Source organism: Callithrix jacchus, chromosome 18 (assembly GCF_049354715.1).
Source record: "Callithrix jacchus isolate 240 chromosome 18, calJac240_pri, whole genome shotgun sequence".
NCBI classification, from domain to species: Eukaryota; Metazoa; Chordata; class Mammalia; order Primates; family Cebidae; genus Callithrix; species Callithrix jacchus.
This window is the reverse complement of record NC_133519.1, coordinates 28109350-28119549: the sequence shown is the minus strand read 5'-3', so window position 1 is coordinate 28119549 and position 10200 is coordinate 28109350. Positions and strand designations below refer to the sequence as shown.

Below are 10200 nucleotides of genomic sequence, written 5' to 3'. Positions count from 1 at the left end.
GTTGCAAACTACAAAGCGCTGCAACTTTATTGACACAGCCGAATGACGCAAGACGCGAGGGGCGGGCCCTGGGCCGACGGAGCGGCGGATGGGAATGTGGCCTACAGGAAAGCGGGGTCAGTTTTGGGATCTGAGCGCTCGCGATATTTCACGGAACCCGGGCAAATGACAAATCTGCAGGCGACGCGTTGATACTGAAGGCGCAACCTGACACGCACGCTCCTTGCGTGTTGCAAGGACTTCCTTCCGTTTTACAAACCCTGTTAAACTACATATGTCTCTGCCCTCCTCTTTTCCTTCCGCCTTTACCTGCTAGTCTGTCGCCAGCAATGTCTCTTTCACTGCATGTTCTCGGTTCCGCTCAACATGCCCCTCCTATATGCTCCACTCGATTTAGGGCAGAAACCTAGGAATTACTGCTACCTCCTCCTCTGCCATCTCTCCTATAGATCCTGCAAATCTCTTTTCTCCACTATAATGGTGGTGTGATGATGATGGCAATGACAAAGATATTTCATATGTATGTCTGAGTTTATATATATATTATATCTGTATTGGGATTTTAGGTTAAAAGGACTTAAACGTTTTGTTTTTCCTTGGTAGGGGCATTGCCATTTAAAAACTGCTGTGTTCAGCTTATAGTATAGGAAATTAGCCTTCAGGTCTTTAGAGCCGCTGTCCTTCCTCTGGGATGAACCCTTGGAGGGGCAGTTTCCTTTGTGTGGATATAAGGCAAGTACCACGCACCTACGATTCTGATAGAAGAGTATGGAGGAGCATATATTAGCTTGGCAAGTAACGTATCTTAGGTGTGTTGGTGGATGAAGTGGAGCGATGCCCGTGTGCTACTTACATCTGCATTGTTAAACAGGAGCCTTCTGGGAGGGAGAGCTGAATGCGGACTCTTCTTTAGAGGTTCAAATGTATCGGACGATAGCTAATGGATGGGCAAGGTTTGACAGGCCAGCTGGCGGGTATAGAATCAGAAAACTAGACTGGCCTTAGGCAGGCATCTGTTCCTAACTCAAGCCTGTGTAATACCCTCTTGCCCTCCCCACAGCTCGGGTCATCTTCTGTAAGCAGGTCATGAAACAGGTGAGCTAGCTCTATGCACTCTGGCCTTTCTTCCTTTCTGGAAAACTAATTCTGAAAGCATGTTTTTTGTTGCTGTTGTAGATTATGATTTAATTCTACCTTATTGGTATGACTGGGAACAGGGGCAAGAATCCACCTCCACAATCCCAAAGGAAGAAGAGTCAGGAGAATTATATACATTTAGAGTGAGCACAAGACTTAGGCCAGATCTTCCTGGAAAGTGGTCAGAAAGACTTAGACTTAAGTCACGGGAGTTAGGCCAACCTGATTGTTTGCCCTTTGAAAGATAGCAAAATACTGGTGAATGAAGATGCAGCCCAGGATCCAGAGCTCTTCTGGGTGGTGGAGAGGTTCGTACCCTGGAAGCTGCTAGTGCAAGCCTACTGGCTTTTTACTGATTTTATGAAGGATATTAAAAAGGGCCGGGCCTGCTGGCTCACACCTGTAATTCCAGCACTTTAGGAGGCCAAGATGGATGGATCACTTGAGGTCAGAGTTCAAGACCAGGCCAACATGGTGAAAACCCATCTCTGATAAAAATACAAAAATTAGCTGCATGTGGTGGCAGGTGCCTGTAATCCCAGCTACCTGGGAGGCTGAGGCAGGAGAATCTCTTTAACCCAGGAGGTGGAGGTTGCAGTGAGCCGAGATTGCACCACTGCACTCCAGCCTTGACAACACAGCAAGACAAAAAAAAAAAAGATGCTAAAAAGGATACAGATGAACAGTCAGTTGGAAGAGATGAATGGGACAAGGTACGTGGGATGGAACTTGGAGCTACCATGTCCTTTCCTGGAGGGGCCACCCTCCAGGAACCTCCACATATTCAGCTATCTGGTAACTTTTGAAAGCATCTTTAAACAGCATCAGTAACTTTTTTCTAAAAATTGTGATATATATAGAACATAAATTTTACCATCTTCACCATTTTAAGTGTACGCTTCAGTGGCATTAAGTACATTCGCACTGCTGGGTGACCGCCGTCACTGCCCGTCTCCAGAACGTTGTGTCTTCAAGTAAAACACTGTACCATTAAACAAGTACCCATTCCCCCTTCCCTTCAGCTCCTGGCAACCACCATTCTACTTCTTGTCCCTATGAATTTGGCTACTTTAGGTCGCTCACATATATGGAATCATGCAGCATTTGTCCTTTTGTGACTGGCCTCTTTCACCTATAACATCTTCAGGTTTTACCCATGCTGTAGCATGTCTCAGCACTTCATTCCTTTTTATGGCTCAGTAATATTCCATTGTTTGGCTACACTACATTTTGTCTATTCATCTGTCATGAACACTTGCTTTGCTTACACCTTTTAGCTATTGTGAATAATGCTATGAACATGTGTGAACAAATATCTTATACAGCATTAGGATCTTGTTAGGCTGTTTCTCGATTTAAGAAGAGATTAAAGCACCTAATGGTGTGAGTGAGGCAGGAAACTCTGAGATACTGAGACAAGACTCCAGGGTCTTCTTTAATTAATTGTATTATTTTTTAAAAACGGCCTAAGATTTTCCCCCCAAAACCCCCAGTATGCACTCCCCACTTAGTGTGTGGGCCACTTGGCAGGGCCTAAAGAAGGCTTGGTTTACTTTGAATTCTCCCAAGAAGTCTCTAATTCTCTCTGGCCACTTGACAGAATGTGAGAAAGGCTGTTGTCCTTACTGTCCTGGAATTTTAGAATCAGGAGAACCATCATAATTCATTTAATTATTCAAAAAATATTTATTAAATGCCCATTACTTACCAGTGTGTAAATATGTGTCAGGGCAGAGACCAAAAAGAGAAAGAATCCCTGCCCTTCTGATGCTTGTAATTCACTGGGGATTATAGATTTAGACAGGAGTGGAGCTATCTACAAAGGATGGTTATATTACCTTTGCTTTTTCCTTATATTCTTTCCTTTGGAGGCTTAGAAGTACTTTCGAGTGGATAAAATAAAATTTAAGAGTTAAATATTTTGAAATGTGATTGTGAGAGATGGTTACAGTTGCTATATTGATTATTGACTTAATTAAATTATAAGAATGATTGTATAGATAATGAAATTGAAGCATAGAGAGGTTAGGTAACTTGCCAAGCCAGCTGAGCTAAGGACATTAAGGCAGCATTAGGAGAAGTTTGTTGTCTTCTGGAGAAGTGATGGCTCAGGATAAAGGCCTGACTGTTGTCACAGAATTCTTACTTATAAAATGTATCAATTGATTAAGGTATAGTGTTCATGCCATTTTAATCAATACTTCAATATATATAATAATGCTACATATTATATGTAATATATATTTATTATGAGCATATTAACATATATTTATTAATACATAAGATGCACTGTAATATAAATATTACATTTTAATATTTAATATATATTAAATATATGATGTATAATCTATTAATATATAGTATACATAAATATATTTTGTATAATCTATTATATATAGTATATATTTATATATTTTATATTCATAAATATGTATTAACGATATATCCTTATCTATTTAAATTTATGTATATTTTATATAAATATATATATTAATATATAGTATTGACTCAATTATGCCACTTTAATGAATCTATTCCAAAGAAATACTGAAATATATATACTAAATACATATCTATTTTAACCTATAATATATACTAATATATTTTTAAAATGTATATTTATATTAAATATTTACATATATTTATTAAATGTTTATATATATTTAATAAATATATATAAGGATGATTGGATAGAAGAGAGGTGGAAAACTCCCTCATAGAACACCATGAATTTTATTTTATATTTTGAGACAGAGCCCGGCTGGCTCTATCACCCAGGCTGGGTTAGTTGCTGGATCACAGCTCACTGCAGCCTCAACCTCCCCGGGACAGGCAATCCTCCCATCTCAGCTTCTGGAGTAGATTCGACTACAGGCTGGCTAATTTTTTGTATTTTTTGTAGAGATGGGGTCTCATCTTGCCATATTGCTCAGGCTGGTCTTAAACTCCTTGAGCTCAAGAGATCCTCCTGCCTCAGCCTCCCAAAGTGCTGGGATTACAGGTGTGAGCCACCACAACCTATGAAATTTTTGAAAACAAAAAAGTGCTGAATAGTCTTACCCTACTGGATGTTAATGTATCATATGTTACAGAGCCATAGTGATTGAGCTCATGTGGTACTGGTGCCAAAATCAACAGACAGGTAAGTGAAATAGAATAGATAGGCAGACAGAAACTCCAGTACAATTAGAATTTGATTTGTATTAAAGGAAGCATAAAACTTGTTGAACAAGTGGTACTAGAACAACTGGGCAAAGATTTGGGAAAACTTTTAAAATTATAATCTTCATCTCTTATCACATATCAAAATAAATTTTGGATAAAGAGTTAAATACTAACAAAGGCTTTAAAAACAGAAGAAAATAAAAATGAACAATATTTTTAATTTTTATTGTTTTATTTTATTTCTTGAGATGGGGTTTCACTCTGTCACCCATGCTGGAGTGCAGTGGTGTGATCTTGGCTCACCACAGCCTCTGCCTCCTGGGCTCCAGGTGATTCCTCTACCTCAGCCTCCTAAGTAGCTGGGACTACAAGGGTATGCTACTATACCTGGGTAATTTTTGTATTTTTTATAGAGATGGGGTTTCACCATGTTGCCCAGGCTGGTCTTGAACTCCTGAACTCAAACATTTTGCTTGCCTTGGCGTCCCAAAGTGCTGGAATTATAGATGTGAGTCACCATGCCTAGCTGAATATAGTTTTACACTTTTAAATCTTAGTAGGCAATTTTCGGACTGTCTAATAACATTAGAAGTGTTCGACCTTACTAGTTTCTAATAAAATGGAAATTAAAATAATGAAATCTATTTAAGCTAGCAAATTAGCAAAAGTTAAACAAAATCAGCATTGTCAGAGGTGCGAGGAAATAGGTAATTTCATAGTCAAGTGATAAGCATATAAATTGGCATAACTTGTCTGCAAAGCAATTTGGCAAGTCTTTTCAAAGTTTGTAACTATTGACCAGTTATGACACTTTGAGGAATCTAGTCCAAGGAAATACTGAGAAACTCTAAAATTTATATAAAAGGACATTTATCATTGGCTTATTTACAACTAAAAAAAAAAAATAACTTAAAAGTCAACAGTAAAGGGAGAGTTAAATGAATTAAGAAATCAAGTTATGGGCCGGGCGCGGTGGCTCAAGCCTGTAATCCCAGCACTTTGGGAGGCCGAGGTGGGTGGATCACGAGGGCAAGAGATCGAGACCATCCTGGTCAACATGGTGAAACCCCATCTCTACTAAAAATACAAAAAATTAGCTGGGCATAGTGGTGCGTGCCTGTAATTCCAGCTACTCAGGAGGATGAGGCAGGAGAATTGCCTGAACCCAGGAGGCGGAGGTTGCGGTGAGCCAAGATCGTGCCATTGCACTCCAGCCTGGGTAACAATAGAGAAACTCCGTCTCAAAAAAAAAAAAAGAAAAGAAAAGAAAAAAAAAAAGAAATCAAGTTATAAGCCTAAATTTTAAAATCCGATAGGTTTCTAATTTTAAAATATATATATTTACAGTTAAAGGTGTAGGTATAGATTAGATAGATGATAGATAGATTAAAAAAAAAAAAAAGAACAGAAGGCAATACCCTCAAATATTAAGAGTAGAGATGAATCAGATTACTGGTTGTTCTTACAGTCTTTAAAATTTTCCAGTCTCTCTATAATTTATATTATTAGATTCACAGGTGTGTTGAAGTTGACTTAAAAATATTAACCTTTTTTTATATTTATATTATTTTGCCCAAAATATTTGAAAAATCTTTTTTTTTTTTAATGTAGGAAGGGGTCATTCCTGATCCCCATCAGTATCCTCTGCTTATCCTTGGGAACAGGCACAGGCCGAACCCAGACCAAAGCAGCAAGAAATGATGAATTCAGGGATGCTTGCTTTGTTCATATTTAGTACCAAGTCATTCACTCTTCCCTTTGTCTTCATTTTTCTGGCTTCTGTGTATGGCGTCAAATAAGCTGTGCTTTTGGTGTCTAATCTATACCGAATACAGGAATGATCATTTCCTTAACTTCTTTGTTTTCTGAGAGGACTAATTAATTATTCCTTTTCATTATTTTATAACTGGTAGGTTACAGAACTAACTTGACTGCAGCCTCCAGTGTTACACAGAATATTTCTTGGCATGTGCTTGTTTCGAGTGGGTCCAGGCTCAGTCACCGGCATCCTTGGGCCTGGACACTGCCCCAGTGCACTCACCTGGCGCTTCATCACAGACCTTCCACGTGAGAGCTGGATATGGAGCAAAAGAACCAGACTTCTTGAGCTATGAGAGGGAATTACAAAGAGGGAGAAAGTGAGAATAAAGGAAAGAACCTGTGGAAGGAGAGCAAAGGCACAGGGACACGTGACACACACATACATACACACACATACACACACACACACACACACACCCCTCAACTCTGGCTCTGAAATGGTTTGATGGATAGTGGGTGAAACCTTTGTTCTCATTGTGCATCTGCCTTTATTAAAGGTCATCAGCTGAATAGCAATCCTATTGGTTTACCAGTTAGGCCTTAGAGTGTGGATGGCCTTAGCACTTCTGGAAGCAGCCATGGGTCCCATGCGTGTGAGCCTCCCGTGGAGTTATGTGCTATGTACCATGCTGAACACAAGATGGCAGGATTACCACATCTGCGCTCTAACACCCAGCCTTCCTCGGTTCCCACACACAGGGCCTGATGCAAACTGGACACACACACACACACACAGACACACACACAGACACACACACACACACACACAGAGCTGTCCTCCAAATAAAATGACACTTGGCCTGTCATCAGGTGGGACCTGTGTTTGAGACAAAGTTTGCCTCCTTCATGGGAGTCAAAGGCAGGGCAGGCTATGATTTTGAGGGCCCATTGCAAAAGGAAAATGTAGGGCCTGTTCAAAAAGCAGGACTAAAAAGTGCTGTTAAAGATAGTAAAATATGAAGCGTTTTCCTTTCTATCCTGGACTCTTGACTTGTTATGGAATTTTTTAATTTGCTTTTTTTTTTTAAAGATGGAGTCTCGCTCTGCTGATCAGGCAGGAATGCAGTGGTGCAGTCTCAGCTCACTTCAACCTCCACCTTTTGGGTTCAAGTGATTCTCCTGCCTTAGCCTCCAAAGTAGCTGGGATTACGGGCATCTGGCTAGTTTTTGTATTATTAGTAGAGATGAGGTTTCACCGTGTTGGTCAGGCTGGTCTCAAACTCCTGACCTTGTGATCCGCCCGCCTTGGCCTCCCAAAGTGTTGTGACTACAGGCATGAGCCACTGGGCCTTGCCTTTATTTGCTATGAATGTTCTAAATAAAGAAAAATGAAATCATTAAATGTACTTTTAAATCATTAGCATCAATTTTACCACTCACTGTCATATTGGGGAATTATAATTCACACTGCAAATGTAAGACCATTTAACTCAGGCAGAATCAGTGACATTAGACAATTTTTATTTTGTAGCTTGTATTTGCTTATATGTTTTGTTCTTACCGTGAAAATATTGCATAACACTAACTCAGTTGCTTTTATTTCACGTTTTGATCCATGCACATTCTACTAGCACTTTCTACCTGTGCTTACTCATGAGTACGAGAGGACTGAAAGGGAAACTATTGTCCCCTTAGAATGTCAATGCCTTCATGTGTTGGAAGCAAGTTCCAGTGGCCTCTTGGTGCTGCCAGTGCCCCATGTGACCCGTTCATAGACACAGTACTCTTACCGTGGACTAATTTTGAGTCCCATTAATCTCCCATACATCATGCAGCCACCAGATTTCTCTGTGGATGGGGCATCACAGAAAGGGAGCAGCAAGGAATGATGGGCACACATGTCCCCTCGGCTCATGCAGGTGTTCCATTGACCCATTGGACCTCACAAGATACAAATTTAAAAATATAATGATTCAGAATTTCTTTTTTAAATTAAAAAAAATTTTTTTGAGATGGACTTTCCCTCTGTCACCCAGGCTGGAGTGCAATGGCATGATCTTGGCTCACTGCAAACTCCTCCTCCCAGGTTCAGGTGATTCTCCTGCCTCAGCCTCCCAAGTAGCTGGGATTACAGGCACCCACCACCATGCCTGGCTAATTTTTGTATTTTTAGTAGAGATGGAGTTTTACCATGTTGGTCAGGCTGGTCTCAAACTCCTGACCTCGTGATCTGCCCACCTTGGCATCCCAAAGTGCTGGGATTACAGGTGTGAGTCACCATGCCTGGCCAATGATTCAGAATTTCAAGATAGTGACAGTAAAATATTAAACCAAGCACAGGGCTCTCCTGAGGGCATGGGGACACATGTACAGATACACACAAACACACACACAAGAACAGCAGGGGCTATGTGATGCATGAGTCACATGCTGCAAAGGCAGCCCAGGTCACAGGCTCTCATGATCTAGCCACTTGCATTTTCCCAGTCCAGATTTGTATCTCTAATAAGTGTTTTTATCCAGGGGCCAGAGCACCTTCAACTCTATGTAGCAATCTGAGCTAGTGCGCATCCGTTCCTTCAGCAAACATTTATTGAGCATTCCTGTTATATACCAGATACTGTTCTAGGAGCTGGGGAAGCAGCAGGGTACCTAGTCCCTGCCCTCATGGAGCTTACACTCTAGTGGAGGAAGGGGAAGAACCATTTGCAAATAAATAAATATGTGTCAAATGGAGACATGAAGAGAAAAGCAGAGTAAAAAGAGCATAATGGTCGGAAGTACTGTCACCTAATGTGGTCAGAGAAGGGCTCTCTGATGAGCTGGCATTTGAACAGAGACCCCAAGAGCTAGGAGGCTCTGGGGGAGGATGTCCAGGCAAAAGGAATGGCAGCTGTGATTGGGGTGTGCACATGGTGTGTCTGAGGGGGAACATGGAGGCAGCAGCTGGAGCCAAATGAGTGAGAGGGAGAAGGAAGGTGAGGTCAGGACAGTGGGAGCGCAGGGGGAGCCCATGTAAGGCCTTGCATTCCCACATAAACCTCAGTAAAACCTCCCTCCTCCAGACTGCCTCCTCTGTTCTAAAGGCCTTATGTCTTGATAAATGGCCTCACCAGGAATGGAAGTTACCTTTAGCTCCTTTTCTCTCATGCTGTCCTAGACCCCACTGCACACAGTTTAGCCTGACGTCTTGCTCCAGCCACTGCTTGGCTGACCACTTCCAAGCAGGCTGCTACCAGCTTCGTTTAGCTGCAGTGACATGCACCTTAGGTTTACATCAGGGGCCTCTCATGTCTTGCCTTGGGGCTTCTCTGGTGTTGGTGTGGACACCTGAGGAGCCAGGAGCCTGCTCAGCTCTCATGCATGCACAGCTTCAAGTGCAGGGGGAGTGACGCTGGTGGGGGCACCCTGAACCAATGGAGATGGAAGCGCAGGATAACACATTTCATAAGGCTCCTCGGAAGGTCTTAGCAAGACATCAAGCTCCAGCCACCTGCAGCAGTGGCTCATTTAGTAGTCATTTAGTGGCATCCTCGTTTCTCTTTTTCATTCATTCTTGTTCCACTGCCCTGCTCCCTCACTCTTGCTACCAAATAAACAACTTGCACACATACCTCTGTCCTGGATTCTTCTTTTGTGGGTGGCGGGAAGAATTCAGGTTCAGATAAAAAATAGCCCTTCCTTGCTGGGTGCAGTGGCTCACACCTGTAATCCCAGCACTTTGGGAGGCCAAGGCAGGTGAATCACCTGAAGTCAGGAGTTCGAGACCAGCTGCCAACATGGTGAAACCCGTCTCTACTAAAAATACAAAGATTAGCCGGGCATGGTGCCGGGTGCCTGCAGTCCCAGCTACTCAGGAGGCTGAGGCAGGAGAATCACTTGAACCCGGGAGGTGGAGGTTGCAGTGAGCCGAGATTATGCCACTGCACTCCAGCCTGGGTAACAGAGCGAGACTCCATCTCAAAACAAAACAAAACAAAACAAAAACCCTTCCCACAGATCATCCAAATCTACTTCAAACTGTTTCTCTAATTTTTCCCATTCCTGCTTCTACTCCCCTAGTTCAGACCCTGTTCATCACTTGTCTGTACTAGGACCAACTGGATTCCTACCTGCTCTTTTGGCCTTTTTTCTTTT

At 41.9% G+C, this 10200-nt stretch overlaps 1 long non-coding RNA gene across 1 annotated transcript; it reads left to right on the top strand.

The window, feature by feature from the left end:
* The first annotated feature begins 387 nt into the window (after positions 1-387).
* Positions 388-6349, top strand: LOC118149290 (uncharacterized). Its single transcript, XR_004736680.3, has 3 exons — positions 388-520; positions 1061-1095; positions 6216-6349. It is a non-coding gene; the product is annotated as an uncharacterized LOC118149290 (long non-coding RNA).
* The last annotated feature ends 3851 nt before the right edge of the window (positions 6350-10200 follow it).